The sequence below is a fragment of the Myxocyprinus asiaticus genome, chromosome 22 (genome assembly GCF_019703515.2).
Source record: "Myxocyprinus asiaticus isolate MX2 ecotype Aquarium Trade chromosome 22, UBuf_Myxa_2, whole genome shotgun sequence".
NCBI lineage: Eukaryota > Metazoa > Chordata > Actinopteri > Cypriniformes > Catostomidae > Myxocyprinus > Myxocyprinus asiaticus.
The window spans coordinates 9,381,119-9,399,633 of record NC_059365.1 but is presented as its reverse complement, the minus strand read 5'-3'; positions in this window follow the sequence as shown (position 1 = coordinate 9,399,633).

The window sequence follows — 18,515 nt, the reverse complement described above, 5'->3', positions numbered from 1 at the left end:
AATTATTGTAGTTAGCAAGCTATGCTACTCTCCTCTGAGTTAGAGGGCTTTGCTTATTTTATGACTAGATCAACAGATTAAGGGAAATAATTTTATCCTTTTGATGTTTTCAAATACACGAAAAGCTGATTTGTTCTATGATCACATTTAAAATGTTTCATTTGACTGTATTACTCAAAAATACAAAGACAATTTGATTAAACTTTAATAACATTATGTATAATTCAAAACCACTTAAAACTAGTTTTGAGCATCACCTTGTCAGATACTTAAAAAAAATAAATTAAAAGAAAATCAATATTCATGTTATAAAAAGTGTGCAATAAATATTGCAAGAATGTAGAGGTGCACGACATGCATTTTGTTTTTGTTTGCTAATTGCAGTCACTATCTGGGTCTAGCAGGCTCAACAGCTTGCCATAGTATCACAAGTGTAAAACTAGAAGGAAAATCAAGGCTGTTCCATCTGTCAGCCAATATCACACTAAAATTAAAATCTGTTTAAGCAGATTACATGGGTGGGCCTTAATTCAATTTGTATCAAGTTTAAGAAGTTCATAACAAAGTCCTAAGCTGATAAAATGATGGAATGCTTTCAACATGATATTGTTAGTATTTATAGGTTTTCGTACATGCATTGTGGTTCTAGCATACATACATTTCTGTAAATTTGATTAGACACAGAAATTAACAGAATTAACATATTGACAACACCTGAAATATAAATCTTTTTACATAAACAAATCTTCATGAATCATTCATTGTTCATATAATATTACATTTGTAGAATTAATAGTTTGATTGTATTCATAATAAATGAAATTATGAGATTAATTATGAAATTTGACATTTTAATGGTTCAATTAATTTCCAAAGACTGGTTGGAACCAATTCCAATCCTTCACAGGATTCGTAATGATTTGTACATTTCTGAAGTTGTACGTTTATGTTTTACGTACTGTATGCTTCAGTGTGTATCTGAATGTACAAAAATGTAAATGTACATACAAATATGAATGAGATCACCCTGTATATATAGGAATAAAATTATATAGTCTAAATCTTTCCCCGAATGCCATTTCGTTTCATGAAGGCAAACAATTAATTTGCTTGCTCTTAAAACTTAAAGCCATCAGCTACTGCAGCGGTTAACTGTATCAAGGCCTGGCAGTCACAGGTGCGGTATACTTAACGACCCCAGATTGTCTACATAAGACTCCCAACAGATTCTTCTGCTAAATATTGGCAAGGTGAACAGATAGGATTGTTTGCTGCCGCTGAGAGCTCTGATATGTGTGCTGGTGTTTATTTTTACTCCTCTATCATTCCTGTGCTGAGATGAAGATACAGGAAAGCACTCAGCGAGATATTGAGAACTGTGAGCATTAGACGTGTGGGAGACATAGTGGCTGTGATGAATCTTAATCATTTACTCTAGATCTGTGTGTGTGTGTGTGTGTGTGTGTGTGTTGCTCATCTCAGCTCTGTTTATTTATAGCTTTTCTACTGCACAGAGCAGAACTCCCAAATGCTCCTCCTTGCAAAGTCTATTTCTGCATATACACACGCAGATAATTTGCAAATAACCAAAGTAATTTCTTTTTTCCTTTTTCTGATTTCACACTATTCTATTCCTCTGTATAGGTGGATTTGTAGCTCTGAGATGATCTTCAACAACGGAGCAATCCAGGATCAGGTAAAATCAGCAACAATTAAATCTAGATAACTCCGCCGTCTCAGAAGGAAGAACTGAGCCTAGGTTGGTAAAACGATAATGTTAAGACCATGCCTCTGCCAGCCTGCATCATCGGCAGTGAACTGAATGAACATACTGTACAAGCAGTAAATTTGTCTAGCTTCTACCAAGTGACAAATATTTGCACCAAAATATTGTATAGTTTGATCAGACACACAGCCTTCTCCCTTTTATAAAAGTCGATAAGCTTATTTACTTTGCTATCCTAACTATATACAATACGATAAGACTGTACAGTTAGTTGCATTTTATTATTTGTGTTAAGCACTAGTTTTTTTCTCCCTTTCTGAACAGATCTGCCACCCATTGTCTTTTGTTTGACATCCATCTTGACCTAAACTTAAACTCCAAAATGCTATTTAAGCTCAACAAATCAGCTGAGCAACTACAGCATTTGCAAGCAAAAAATATATGGTACACATACGCATGACTGAGGCCCTGCTGCATCGTCTAATTACTCAACCCAAGCAACGTCCATTCATCATAGTGAAGTGACCTAAAAGTTATTGTCCGCCACCCTGTAAAAAACTGGGATAGCCAAGGGCTCAGTTGCACTTTCAACCTGTCTCTTTTTAGAGCATGTCCCATAATGCACTGGGCCAACCCCTCTTTAGAAGAGCTCTTTTTTATTAAGTGTCAAATTCTGAGCCACGCTAGATCACCAAAGCACTAGGAGTCATGATCACTTAGCACAGTTATATTTATAATTACTGTTTTGATAAGAACGTAGTTTGCTCCCTATTAGTGCACGGCTTGAGATGAAACCTAGAACTTGGTGACTAACAGACTCTCAGGCTATGAATCACAGCACAAAAAGACTATAAAAAGCATTGGAGGCTACAGTTCATCAGGCAAATAGCATTTCCTTTCATTTTTCAACCCCACACTTGGCCTTGATAATATAACTGATGCCTTATACAAAATTGACTGTATGGAAAATTGTGGCCTTTAACTTCTTAACGGATTGTAATTTGTGAAATGGTGGTTCTTTTACTGTATAGGGGAGGTCAGGGCTAGTTGTCACATTTTTTATTTTATTTTTTTACAGCAATTAATATTTTCAGGGTAAGTTTCTTTTTTAAATTCAATTTCAAAGTATTCTCCAGAAATAACTGTTATTGCCCAGAAAACAAAAACAAAAAAAAACAAATGAACAATTAATTGAACACATGTTGTCCTTTCATGACAACATGCCCCAATATGTTATTACACTCTATAGGGTGAGTTATCGCAGTGGAACCTGACATTTAATAGCATTTTATGTTTTTTTTTGTTTGTTTTTTTTTTTTTTTTTAGCTCAAAAGAACAAAATTAAAAATCACCAAACAGCAAAACATGTAAAAGGTAACATACAAAAATATCAAAGCATTGCTTTGGCCAACAAACATTGTAATAAAACCACAGTGTAAGTAAAGTTTAATTAATTAAATTGAATACGTTTGAACCTGACATTTGTGAAACATACACTTGTTCCGAGAACAAAGTTCAGCTTTTCAGTTAAAACATACCATCATTATACAGTTTACACTGTATGCCAGTTTTTATTGTGGTTTTGTGTTCATGTGTGTTATTTAGTAAAAATAATAGCAAAGATACTGTATATTACTGGAAATTCAGTTTTGAGGATAGAATTCACAAAACTCCAAACCTTAAAGTTACTGAGGCCATGACTACACTAATATGTTTGTATTTGCAAACACATTAATTTCACTATGTGTATGCTTTTCATCCACACTGGAACAGAATTTTTCTCAGCCAAAAACTGAGCATTTCTAAAATGCTCACCATGTTCGTATACTCTGGAAAGCAATAACTTTAGTAAACTGAAAATTGAGTTTTCAAAGGAAAATGGATTAGTGTGAAGTGGTTATAGCCTTTGTTACAAAATCCCTGAGTGACAACTAGCCCCGTTCTCCCCTATATCTAGTCACATAAATAGAAGATGAGTTTTACATGTGGTTCCCATCCAAAGTTATTACCCCAAATCTATTCATAATTTAGATGATATCTTAGATGTCAGTTTTGATGGATGGCTCATTTGGGGAAATTGCCTGATCATTTATCAGTAATTTGCAGGAGCCTGTATAGTCACTAGATGTGCTATTAGATACATAATTATACAGATCCTTCTTGTCCGCATTAAACATCCCTCATTTTCATTCAAATCGGTCTCGGTAGAAGAGAAACTTTCTTTTCTAACTTTGGTTCATCTGTAAAATTTTAAGCTCAACTGAGTTTGTACAGTCCGTTAACATTAATCAAACTTTTGGTATTAAATTAGTCCACATAAATCAAGTCTAAATTGTAATTTGTCTGTGTAAGTTATGTGAAGAATTTGATGCATGACTGCAGGATAATTCTGCCAAATATCGAGAGTGGCTAAATTGTGGGCCAAACTGGTAATCTATATCTGTCCCCTGTGTCCAAGACAGATTACTAGGGTTTCCTTTTAATGCAGGCTAGGGCATTTATGAATCTGAATACTCTACTATAAAGTTGAATACAGATGTCATCATAAGTTTACATAACTCTTGCAGAACCTGTAAGATGTTTAGCATAAAAAATAAATAAATAAATAAATAAATAAAAATCATATATATATATATATATATATATATATATATATATATATATATATATATATATATATATATATATATATACACACACAGTATATGCAGTATATAAAGGCCCAGCAGAGGTTGTACTTCCTTCGCAAGTTGAGGAAGTTCAACCTGCCACAGGCGCTGCTGATACAGTTCTACTCAGCAGTCATTGAGTCTGTCCTCTGCACTTCAGTAACTGTCTGGTTTGGTGCAGCTACGAAATCAGATATCAGAAGACTACGGAGGACAGTTTGGACTGCTGAGAGGATTATTGGCTGCCCCCTGCCCTCCCTTCAAGAACTGTACACTTCCAGAGTGAGGAAAAAGGCTGGAAAAATCACTCTGGACCCCACTCACCCAGCCCACTACCTTTTCGAAATGTTACCTTCTGGCCGGCGCTACAGAGCTCAGGGCACCAGAACCGTACGGCATAGGAACAGTTTTTTTCCCTCAGGCTATCCATCTCATGAACAGTTAAAACTGACCCACTGAGCAATAATTATGAGCAATTCACAATTTAGTCTTTTTATTTTTATATTTATCCAACACATCCTACATCTTCTGCCATTATATTCCCTTGCACTGTATATAACAGATTTGTATTTGCACTATGTATGTATAAATATATATATATATATATATATATATATATATATATATATATATATATATATATATATATATATTATTATTATTATTATTATTATTATTATTGTTATTATTATTATTTTCTTATTTTGTATTCTATATATACTTTATTTTCTATTCAGTTTTTATTTTTACTCTATTTTTATTTATTTTATTTTTTAAATTATTTTTTTTTATTATCCCTGTCTTGTTGCTGTATTATATAGTTGTGCACTGGAAGCTCCTGTCCCTAAGACAAATTCCTAGTATGTGTAAGCATACCTGGCAATAAAGCTGATTCTGATTCTTCTGATATATATATATATATATATATATATAGAGAGAGAGAGAGAGAGAGAGAGAGAGAGAGAGAGAGAGAGAGTATATCATAACATGTTTTTTTTTCTTTCTATTATTATATGTATTATTATTGTTAAATTAATAATCAGTACAGTTAAACATCTCAGGATAGCCTTACATTTTGAGGATGACTGACATTTACAACATTAAACTTTTATAAAATGATAAAAATTTAAACAAAACCTTACATTAAAACTAAACCAATCAAGGAATTTAATAAAGCTATTAAATAAACAATGACTGTTTTAAAGAAACATGTTTTAAAATAGTTTGTGTAAATTATGTTTTCTTGTGGAAAATATGTAGTTTGTGTTGTCAGATCTTGGCTATGCTTTTCCTTTCAGTATTGCTTCTCCGCCCACATGGAATGAATGAATGAATGAATGAATGAATGAATGTTACATTTACATAGCGCTTTTTCTGACACTACACTCAAAGCACTTTACACAGTGAACAGGGGACTCTCCTCAACCACCACCAGTGTGCAGCATCCACCTGAATGATGCGACGGCAGCCATAGTGCGCCAGTACGCTCACCACACACCAGCTATTGGTGGAGAGGAGAAAGTAGAGTTATAGAGGCAATGAATGGAGGCCATGATTGAGAAGGGCCAATGGGGGAAATTTGGCCAGGACACCAAGGTTACACCCCTACTCTTTACGAGAAGTGCCCTTGGATTTTTAATACTCACAGAGAGTCAGGACCTTGGTTTAACTTCTCATCCGAAGGACGGTGCATTTTTACAGTAAAGTGTCCCCTTCACTATATTGGGGCATTAGGACCCACACAGACCACGAGGGTGAGCACCCCCTGCTGGCCTCCCTAATACCTCTTCCAGCAGCAACCTTAGTTTTCCCCAGGAGGTCTCCCGTCCAGGTACTGACCGGGCTCAACTCTGCTTAGCTTTGGTGGGCAACCGGTCTTGAGCTACATGGTGATATTGCAGCTGAAGGTTTGATTAACTAATCCATGCATGATTAATGCTCAAGCCTTTAGCATTTTCTATTTGTTCCGCTGAGCTCTATCAGCCATGTGTGCCCACTTTTAACGCCTCATGTATCCTAGTCTTATATCATCCCGGTAACCACTAAATCACTCCAATAGCTTAACCCAGTCTGATTTATCTTAGCTCAGGAACATTGTTTTTACAGTTTGTTTTGATCATATTACAATAGATCTGGCAAAGCAAGGCCATGACAAGATCAAATAGCTTGTGTTTGTGACTAGAAGGCATAAATACAATCTTTAGGTTGTCAGAGGCTTCATACTTCAAACTGTAGACTCAAGGATGCATACTGTAGCAACAGTGCAAGCATTTTAATGAGTAATGCAATAAATTAAATGTAAATTCTAAGCAAAGGTTTGTCTGATATGAATTAATGTCAATGCTTGTCGCCACTATCTTAGAACAGATTAATTTATATAATCTGAACCAAGTATCTGGGTTTGAAAAGACCCAATTTATACCACAACAAGGTAATAAGATGGATTGAAGTGCATTTAGAGCCACTCAGTAATCCTCCCTAACCTTTTCATGACCTTCAGGGGACACATGCCTCATTAAGGTAAATGATTGTAGAGTGATCCATACCTGGCACATTCCATGAATAAGGTACACTTTGGTGTCCCATTACTATTTATTTTTTTTTTATTTTTTTATTTTTTTAAGGCACAAACTACAAGTTTTTTGTAGTGAGAACTAAACTCAGCAAAAAAAGAAATGTCCTCTCACTTTCAACTGTTTTTATTTTCAACAAACTTAACATGTATAAATATTTGCCAGTTCTTGCTGAGATGTTACCCCACTCTTCCACCAAGGCACTTGCAAGTTCCCCAACATTTATGGGGGGAATGGCCCTAGCCCTCAACCTCCGATAAACAGGTCCCAGACGTGCTCAATTGGATTGAGATCTGGGCTCTTTGCTGGCCATGGCAGAACACTGACATTCCAGTCTTGCAGGAAATCACGCACAGAACAAGCATTATGGCTGGTGGCATTGTCATGCTGGAGGGTCATGTCAGGATGAGCCTGCAGGAAGGTACCACATGAGGGAGGAGGATGTCTTCTCTGTAATGCACAGCGTTGAGATTGCCTGTAATGACAACAAGCTCAGTCCGATGATGCTGTGACACCGCCCCAGACCATGAAGGACCCTCCATCTCCAAATCGATTCCGCTCCAGAGTACAGGCCTCGGTGTAACGCTCATTCCTTCGACGATAAACTCGAGTCTGACCATCACCCCTGTTGAGACAAAACCATGACTTGTCAGTGAAGAGCACTTTTTGCCAGTCCTGTCTGGTCCAGCGACGGTGGGTTTGTGCCCATAGGCGACATTGTTGCCGGTGATGTCTGCTAAGGACCTGCCTTACAACAGGCCTACAAGCCCTCAGTCCAGCCTCTCTCAGCCTATTGCAGACAGTCTGAGCATTGATGGAGGGACTGTGTGTTCCTGGTGTAACTCGGGCAGTTGTTGTTTCCATCCTGTGCCTGTCCAACTGGTGTGATATTCAGATGTACCGATCCTGTGCAGGTGTTGTTACACGTGGTCTGCCACTGCGAGGATGATCAGCTGTCCTTCCTGTCTCCCTGTAGCACTCTCTTATGAGTCTCACAGTATGGACATTGCAATTTATTGCCCTGGCCACATCTGCAGTCCTCATGCCTCCATGCAGCATGCCTAAGGGACGTTCACACAGATGAGCAGGGACCCTTTGCATCTTTCTTTTGGTGTTTTTAGTAGAAAAGTCAGTAGAAAAGTCTCTTTAGTGTCATAAGTTTTTATAACTGTGACCTTAATTGCCTACCATCTGTAAGCTGTTAGTGTCTTAATGACCATTTCACAGGTGGATGTTCATTAATTGTTTATGTTTCATTGAACAAGCATGGAAAACATTGTTTAAACTCTTTACAATAAAGATCTGTAAAGTTATTTGGATTTTTACAAAATTATCTTTAAAATACAGTGTCCTGAAAAAGGGACATTTTTTTTTTTTTTTTTTTTTGCTGAGTTTATTAGATATATTAGATCTTAGATATATTAAACTATTATCAAACATAAGGTTAACAGAGCATGAAAAGCAGATGTAAGATCTGAGGAGCTTGGAAATAGAAGAAGAGTAAGATACATTTTACAGAGTCTACCCCGAAATTCCTCAACATCATAAATTAAAGACTCTGCCAAGATGGTGCCCTTAAAGTCTGAATCAACCTTGTGTTAGAATGCACATTTGTATATTCTCAACCATTGTCTGACAAAGGAAACTTTTCAGGGTAGCACATAACCTTCCTTCAGACCCCTCCTCACTCATGTTATAAATCAGGAAATACCCCCACACTTAATGGTCATCAAATGACATGGCCATCTTGACCATCTGCAAGAGACTATTTTTGATGAAATCATCATGGTTGCCATGGAAATCTAAGACACTCCTTTGTCCTTTGATATAAACAATTTTCTACACTTAGACTAATAAGGGAGCATGATACATTTCATGTGGAACGCCTGACCATCATATGCTAAAAACTCATCCAAGACAAAAGAGCTTGAAGACTTGAAAAAAGCAGGCTTTCTTTGAAATGATGCCTTTGTATTATCTTTTTAGCAGGACACAAAACTAATGCTCTGCTCATAACTTTAAATGTACAAAATGAACTTTTCAAGTGTATACACATATCAGGACACATATCTCATTTTAATCCAGAAATTTACTTACTTCAAAACTAACTTTGCTGTAATTTTATCCTACACATAATCTGCCAAAATGCCTAGAAATCTCATTCAAGGTTTAACCTGATAATAACCCTGACAATTATGTTTCTAATAATATGTAATTTATCATCCATGTTGTAAAACCAATGAATTAACAATTATGATTTTTAATCAGGTAACTTTTTTTTTTTTTGAATGTTCATGAAAGTATGTCATATTTACTATCATTGAGTTTCATTTTACATGTCTCAAATGCTAATTAAGGGTATTTTCCTCATATTTCTTAGCGATTTCATTATATAAAAGTTCATGATTAAACAGTGCCCAATTTTGAGCGGGAAACAGAAACCTTAAGAACAAATACTTTTTAATCACCTTCAGAAGGAGGAACAGAGAGATGGTCACATGGTATCTGAAAAGACACTTCTGATTTGCTCAAAGCACCTTTTGGGTGCAGCCAACCTCTACAAAACCTCCCTGCCTAGGATGAACATTCCTCTTCTCTTCGAGCTCTTGCCTCTTCCTCTCTTCTTTTCCCCCGTGGTTCTTACCTCTTCTTCGACTGGCTTCGCTTCGGCACCCTCTGCCCAGGTTCCACATGATGTAGAGTCCAGGAAAGCTCGGAATGCAAATCTCAAGGCATTGTCTAGAGACTCCATAAAGTTCAATTTTCTCTGATACAGAACACTCACCAACCTGTTTTTTTTTTTTTTTTTTTTTTTTTTTTGGTTTTTTATGTTTGTCTGTGTTAGTTTAATTTGATGTTTTAGATTAGCAATAAAGTACAGTGGTAAACTTTAATAAATAATCTCGTCAATTGATTCTTAAAGGTCTACGCTCCGAGCTCAAACCATATTTCATCGTATTTGTGATATTATTCTCAATAGCCATGAGAATAGTATTACTCTAAAGAGTTAACAGATGTGTCATATCAACTCAGCGTGGCCGAGTGATCAGACGTATACCTTTATTCTTTCAATAGGTGAATGAATCATAATTCCCTTATCAAGCTAATTCCTTACATATAAATTGTGAGCGGATAAAATGAGCCTGTTGTATTACATATTTAATGGTGTAAATAATCTGATCATTTGTTATTTATCCTTAATGTAATGGTGGTTGAACGCGACCAAGATTACTAAACTAATTTCATTATACAATTCTTACATATTATTGGTGATGAATGCTGGCAGTTGTAAATATATCTTGCCACAAAGTCGCTAATTTCCTACATACTAATGGTGTTGGAATGCATGCAAAATCTTAATGAGTTGTTTGTCTTTTTATACACACAGTCATTCTTTTCTTTGAATCCAGATAATATGTCAGAAACACATGAAACTAGTCTAAAGTGCTGCATCTGTGACATATGTATTGTGCACCGGCTTGTTGTCATGGCAACGAAAATGCAAGAGTTCATATTTACCTCTCTGTTATGAGTGAATCTAACGCTACCTTCAGCACTCATGAAAAGAGCACAGTAATAGAATTTCACTCTCTGATTAAATAAACCCAGTCACAACTTATGGAATAAAGTTCCAGTTAAAGTGAAAACTCCAAGAAGCTAGATAAAAATTTCCCTCTGCCAGGATGAGTATTCTCCTCGCAGTGTGGTAAGGGTAAAAAAATGAGCGATGTTCCTCTACCTCTTCCTAATTGGCCTCATTTTATAGCTAGATTGATGACATTGCGATGTTCCAGTGCATTCAATTAGTCTATCTTAACTGTCTGTGGTTTAATCACTGGAATAGTGACGTTCGCATTTTTGTGCCTGCTCGCTGACCGAATCTGACAATAACTCGTGTTACAGTGTGCATCATTGTCTAAGTGTAATTTTGAACGGGAGTGTAAATGCTTGATCATGCTAGAGATTTGCATTAAATCTGTGTACCTTCAGTGGATAGACCCTGCTGTGTAACCAGAAACTGACACGAAAATCCGCTCTGATCAAATTATGTTGTTATTTAAACAGTCGCAGTGAACCTGCCGCTTAAATATAGATTAATCTCACTCCAAACAAGTTGCAAGTATAAGTGTCACTGCATAAAATAATTACGTGAGTTGTATGTAACTTGCATTGCTTAAGAATTGCTCTTTAAAAGAACTATAGTGATAAATACCACGCTGCAAAAGATTTGCCTTGCAATAGAATGCATAGAAATTGCAGGCACCAAGTTGAGTTACAACGAGCTAAATGTGACGGCTGTTATTTGTGCATTGTTGAACGCGCTGACATTCATGTGATTCGCTGAAACTGTGATTTCATTCATGCTAAAGAAAGCTCATAAATCAGTGGTATTGGTGTTGGTTGCTATGAAAACGGGTCATCACGGGAAGTCCTAGGAGGCTCTTCCGGGGCAACTCATCGCACATGCGCAACCTGCCGATGCCATATTTTCAACAAAGTACAGCATAGCTAAGCTATTAAGTTAGCAGTCTTGCACTGAAAGCCTATACTAAACCATAGCATGAAAAGCTAGTGGTTTGCATCCTGTGGCCTGTTGCAGTTAATATACAGCTTGTGTTTGAACAAACTGGATGTGATTTAACCCTTTAACTTCTCAAACTTTGAACACATCTTTGCTCTCCCTCTCATTATGCATTTTATTCATTTTTTTCTCTCTCTCCATTACCTCATCTTTCAAAAATATTGTTTCTCAAATAACAACTAAGTTAAATGTAAATTAAGTTGAACTGGAGTTTGTTATTTTCTTCCCATTGCTTCTTTTATCACTCATCTAATGCTTAAGGCTTAACTAATTTAGATAATAATAGGTCTGAAGCAGTGTAAGTTTACAGAAAACTTACCGCTGCCTCTCATTCATATTATTACCAACCACACATCAATTCCAGCTTATTTAAATTACTTATTGGCTGTTTTATTTTATTTCCCTTTTTCTCACATGGAGGGCCCCCACCAGAGCAGTATCAACTTAATCTCCAGGCCCCACAGTATAAGAGTCTTATCCACTCCCCCATTGTGGAATTTTAAATTGATAAAATCCCTCCAATAAAATTATTCTGTTACACAAGCATGGTCATCGAGCACCAAGCCTCAATCAGAATCCCTGATATTGCCATTAAGCATAATAATAGAACATTTATTGGTGGATTTTGTTCATTTAGTCTTTATATATTTTCCATTTCATTTTAAATTATCTGTCTCCCTCTGACTTTTCTCTCCTTACTGTTTACAGTCTAGAGACCAAGCCTATTGAAACACTGATATTTCTGGTTAAAATATTTGTCATCAGTAAGAGTCATCTTGAAATGTCAAATCATTAACCAAATTTTGTGTGTTCTCCCTAGTGTACCTTTACGTAACTACTCTCTCTTTACCATACAGGCCTACTACCATCGACTATGGCAAGCTTACTTCAAGTCCCAGAACGAACCTGAGATGGAAGAAGAAATCATCTTCAAAACCATCTTCCTCCAAAAACTGCATCCCATGGTGAGCAATCATCTAGGAGTCACAGCCTGTCCTCGCACGATGACAGCTCAACAACTGCGTGACATAACACATAAGGCTTATGTTAAACAAAGAATTGCCTCAAGAAAGGCCCCCAAGGCATCATCAGTCTCAAGCCTTACCTCTCAAACCAAAGGCTGGCATTAGAAGATATGTGGCATCACAGCAAAGCCAGGTTCTTCAGCATAGAGCAGAGTAAACCCCATGGCGACAAAGAGTGTGACCCCCACATCAGCACCAGACCCAGATGGATGTCCAACCACTGGGAGAAACTGTGGAACAAACCACATCCCTCAAGCAATCCAAGAGAAAGGACAACATGGGAACCCAGATGGATGTTTAAAGGCAACCGATGATGAAAGCCATTTCAACACTGTGCAGAAAGACACAGAACTTGCAGAAGCCTGCAGAAGAACTAGATAAGCCACCTGCAGAAGACTCACCAGAACTGCTGAAGCTACTCACAGCATACTTCAAGCAGAATCCACCCAAAGCTGAACATAAAGACAATTCATACACATCTTGTCTCGAACAATGACAGGAACACAGGTGCCAGGCACAAAAGTGACTGACACAGCACTGGCTTATGGACCAAAAACATAGCCATTAGCCTTAACCTCAACCACATCCTAACTCACAACATGACAGAAACTCAGTCATACAGAAGCTCATGACGAGTCATATACAGACATCAAGAACTGTGTGAAAGACTTCCATGAACTGTGGCTTCATCAGCACCCACAGTCATCTAGAGGATCCAGATTAGCCAAGACACAAAGCGCCAATCTTCAAATGGGTCCATCTAAACCAATTCGACAGACAAGAGCTCCGAAAGCCCAGAAAAGGGGGAGCTTGAAACAGTCTGACACAGTTTAAAACAGTCTTACACACAGCTAAAACAGTCTGACATAGTTCAAACTGTTCTTACAATATACCACTAACACATCCAACCACTATAGGAAAATATCAAACTGTTTTCCTCATAGATAAAGCACCCAATACTACCTGAAAAACCTAGCTAACCTACACTAAGATCATACAAGTACACACTAACCACTCAACACTGGCTATGCTAACTTGATATGTTAACCACACATTATGATAGGAAACACTCAGATTCCTCTTCAATAGGCAAAATTCTAAAGCTAATCCAATTAGCCAGCAAGAAAGTCAATGGCACTATATCAGGATTGACTCCTTATGCTTTTCGTTCACAAGCCACCATGAATTCATAGAGCATTCAGAAAGCCTCGTGCGAACAAAACATTTGTCTGTGATAGGCCATGAGAGTGTGGACCAAAAACAGTCCCAACTAAATTGAAGGAACTTACCACGTTACGCTACACAACTGAACCATGCAGATCAATTTCCATAAGAACACGATCCTTCATTTTTTTGACGAAGCCTTTAGGTACTTCCAGAGTGAAGAGTGTCAAACTAAGCTTAATCTGTTTTGTTTTAAATGGGTACTCCTTCACCCTTGGTTCTGAATCATGACAGAAACAAGGCAGATGGAATTTACCTAACTGAACTGACTCTAATCGATTCAATTTCATATTCACAACGATTCACCCCAATCAAATCTAAATTACCCTCCACTGGTTTCCAAACCACTAAGGATAAAGATGACTCTAAAACATGAACAATTGTAGAAATTAGTCCAAATAGCACCAAAACATTCCAAGATTCAACTGAACACCTGAACACTTACTGAATAATTCATTATTCTGCACCAGTGCTTTAGCTTTAATGGAGGTTTTGTCTTGTTGCTTGTCTTCTTCTGCCAGTTTTCTAGCAATCACAGATGATTGTTTCCATTTCAACCTTCAGCAATCAAAGGGGGAATTCCTACACAGATTCCAACCTGTTCCAAACATTATTGGAAGAATAATCGATATTGCTACAAAAACGTGTTTTTTCATTTATGGCAAATATAAGTTTCAGTAAAATCAAACGATTGTATGGTCCCAAATTAGCCAGCCCCTACTGAGTAGTAGCTTAATTTAAGCTTTATCTGCAACCCTGTTATTTGTAACCCTGTTACCAATTCTGACAGTTTTATATTATTTATATATTTATTAATGTTTATTTTTGTAAGGGACTCGACATGGAGACGAAGGTAGAATCAATATGCAAGAAGTTTATTATAATCAGCAAACAAATCCAAGACACTAGGCAGAGACATAATCACTGCAGCAGGCAAAGTAGTCGTTACACAGGTAATCAGTCCAACCAGGCAAACAGAGCAAAACAGTAATCCAATAATGGTAATCCAGTGAAACAGGCACAATGGTCATAACAAGTAGGCAAATAAACAGGCAAAGAAAATAACACTTGGTAAGGCAGTGAAACTGGCAATACTTCACAAAGTCACAATGGAAGAGCATGGCTATTTATATGGTTCAAACAGGAAGTAACCATAGAAGAAATGGTACAGTGTCAATATTTGGGAGAGGGCTCCTTCTGGTGGTCGGCTGAAGGGATACCAGCCTCATTCGTTACATAACCCCCACCCCCCTACGAACAACTCCTGGTGTTCATCTCCTAGGTTGTCCCCTTGGTCGTGGTGCAGGACGCTTGGAAGTCATGGATCAATGATGGGTCCAGAATGTCCTTGGCGGCTACCCAAGATCTCTCCTCTGGTCCATAACCTTCCCAGTCCACCAGTTACTGCATCTGGCCCCCTCGACGACGCGATTCTATGATCTCTCGGACCATGTAAGCAGGTGATCCGTCTATCTCCAATGGAGGAGACTCAGGATCCGTGGTTCTGGGGCCAGATGTCGGGTGGACAGGTTTCAACAATGACACATGAAAGGAAGGAGAGATGCGGTAGTTAGCAGGTAGCTCCAGTCGGTAAGTCACAGGATTGATTTGTCTTATAATTATGAACGGATCAACATACCTGGGGCTGAGTTTCCTGAAGGGTAGCTGCAACTTGGTCTCATATAGATAGCCAGACTCTCTGGCCAGGTTGATAGTCAGGGTGGGGACACCTCCGTCGATCAGCTTGGATCTGTTGGGCCCGGACAGCCCGCTGCAATCTGACGTGCACACTGTCCCACACTTGCTCGCTCCGCCTGATCCAATCATCCACCGCTGGCACCGTAGAGGGCTCACCCGACCAAGGGAACATAGGAGGTTGGTAGCCCAGCACACATTGGAAGGGAGCGAGTCCAGTAGATGAGTGCGTGAGGGAGTTCTGTGTGTATTCAGCCCATGGAAGGAAGTTGCACCACCTCTGTTGTTCACGACTGTAGTAAGACCTGAGGTATCTGCTGATTTCCTGGTTTAGTCTCTCCACCTGTCTGTTTGCCTGAGGATGATAACCAGATGTGAGGCTAACATTGAAGTCCAGCTGTTTACAGAAAGCCTGCCAGACACTGGAAGTGAACTGTGGTCCCCGGTCAGACACTGTCTTCTGGCAGACCATAGATCCTGAAAACTTGGTGGAACAGAGTGTTAGCAGTTTCCATGGTAGTGGGTAGACCTTTCATGGGAATTAGTCTGCATGACTTAGAGAAACGATCAATGATAACAAAGATGGTGGTATACCCATTGGAATTTGGCAGATCAGTGATGCCGACAGACAGGTGGGACCAGGGTCTCTGAGGGCTGTAGCAGTGGCTGTAGCAGGCCGGCTGGCAGTTCCCTGGGGGTTTTAGACTTTGCACAAACTTGACATGCTTTAATGTATGCAGTGACATTATTAATGATTGAAGGCCACCAAAAGGAGTTACATACCAGGCTTATAGTTTTCTGGATGCCATGGTGTCAAGTGCTGAGGGAGGTATGGATCCATTGGATTGTTCTTTGGCGTAGAGTGCATGGTACATAATGTTTTATTGGTGGGCATTTAGGTGGTGCTGGGTCTGCTTGTTGGTCTCTTTGGATATCTTCCATGATGTCCCAGCTTATGGGTGCGATGATGACAGAAGGTGGGAGTATAGAATCATTTTGAGGTATGTTGTGAAGGGGATCATGACGACGGGAGGGAGCATCAGCTTTGCAGTTCTTACTGCCTGGGCGGTAGGTGACTGTGAATTGGAACCTTGTGAAGAAGTGACCATCGGGCTTGTTGTGGATTCAGACATTTTGCTCCCTTGATGTATTCGAGGTTCTTATGGTCGGTGATTACTTGGAATGGATGGACAGAACCTTCAAGCCTTCATGGAGAGTAGTTATTTATTTCCAACATCATAGTTCCTTTCTGCTGCGTTCCTTTTGCGGGAAAAGAAAGCACAGGGATAACGTTTTCCCTGGTTACTGTGGCGCTGAGAGAGAACCACCCCTATGCTGCATTTGGAGGCATCCACTTCCACAATGAACGGTTGGTTAGGATCTGGGTGCTTTAGAATGGGGGCGGTCGTGAAACTTGTCTTAGGGGTGTCAAAGGCTTTTTGAGTCACTCCATGGCAGCTTGGATGGTTTTCCTTTGAGCAAAGACATTAGGGGCAGAGATGAGACTGCAGTTGTGGATAAACCTCCTGTTGAAGTTCACAAAACCCAGGAAATGTTTTAGCTCCTTAACAGTGTTGGGTCTTGGCCACTCCGTGACTGCCTTGATCTTGGAGTCATCCATCTCAACACCTCTATGGCTGATATACCCTAAGAACGTTGTATGGGTAACATGGAACTCACATTTATCTGCTTTCACGTGGAGTTGGTGTTTCAGCAGGTGGGAGAGGACCATTTTAACGTCTTTGATGTATTGTGCTTTATCCTGGGAGTATGAGTATGTCGTCAATGTTGGCGATGATACATCTGTTAAGGAGGTCTCTGAAGATCTCATTGATGACTTGAACACAGCTGGTGCGTTGGCCAGGCCATAATGCATCACCTGGTATTCATAGTGCCCCCTAGTGGTGATAAATGCAGTTTCCCACTTGTCTCCCTCTCTGATACGAATCAGGTTGTATGCACTTCTCAAATCCAGTTTTGTGTAGCTGCGTACTTCACGTAGTTGCTCTAGGGAGACAGAACAAGAGAGAGTGGGTACCTGTACTTGATTGTTACAGTGTTCAATCCTCGGTAGTCTGTGCATGGACGGAGTCCTCCATCTTTCTTCTCGAAAAAGAAAAAGCCTGCTGCAGCTGGTGAAATGGAAGGATGAATGAACCCTGAAGCTAAAGCCTCCTCGACGTAAGTCTCCATGGCCATGGTTTCAGGTCTTGACAATGGATAGGCTTTGCTCCTCGGGGGTGCCATTTTGGGAAGTAACTCAACAGCGCAGTCTCATGGATGAGGGGGTAGTTGGGTTGCCTTGACTTTGGCAAGTTCAGCCTGCAGATTGTAGTTCAGTCCCTCTCTGAACTCAGTCTTGAGTTCAGAGAGGGACTGAACTCAGTCCTCTCTGAACTCAGTCTTGAGTCAGAGGGACTGAACTCAGTCCTCTCTGAACTCAAGACTGAGTTCAGAGAGGGACTGAGTTCAGTCCCTCTCTGAACTCAGTCTTGAGTGCAATTTCATTCCATCCACTTTGGGCTGCTAATGTCCTGAAGTGTATAGCAAAGTCAGCTGCAGAATGTTGTAGGGCTTTACTGGTTGTTTAGATCAGTGTTACTATCAGAACTAATTAATAATTATTTCTTTAGTTATTAATTAATATTTAAATTAATTAATTGAATCTAACTCATTAAAACCTCATATGGGGCTCCAGTAAATGTAGTGCGCTACGTTTAGGTTATTAGCAATAATTAATAATTATCAGAGATTATTAAATTAATTATTAAAATCAATAGAACATTGATGAGAATCAATGTTAGCTTTTTTAATCCTTTAAATCAACAATTATCAAAGATAATCGTTAATTGTTAACATCGATGAAACATTAATTAAAATTAACACTAGCTTATTGATCATTCAAATTCAACAATCATCAAAGATAATTATCAATGATCAAAAATCAACAGAATATTAATAAGGATTAACTTTGACGGGGCACTACCCTGGAATCAGGGACTAATAACCAGATAGTATAAC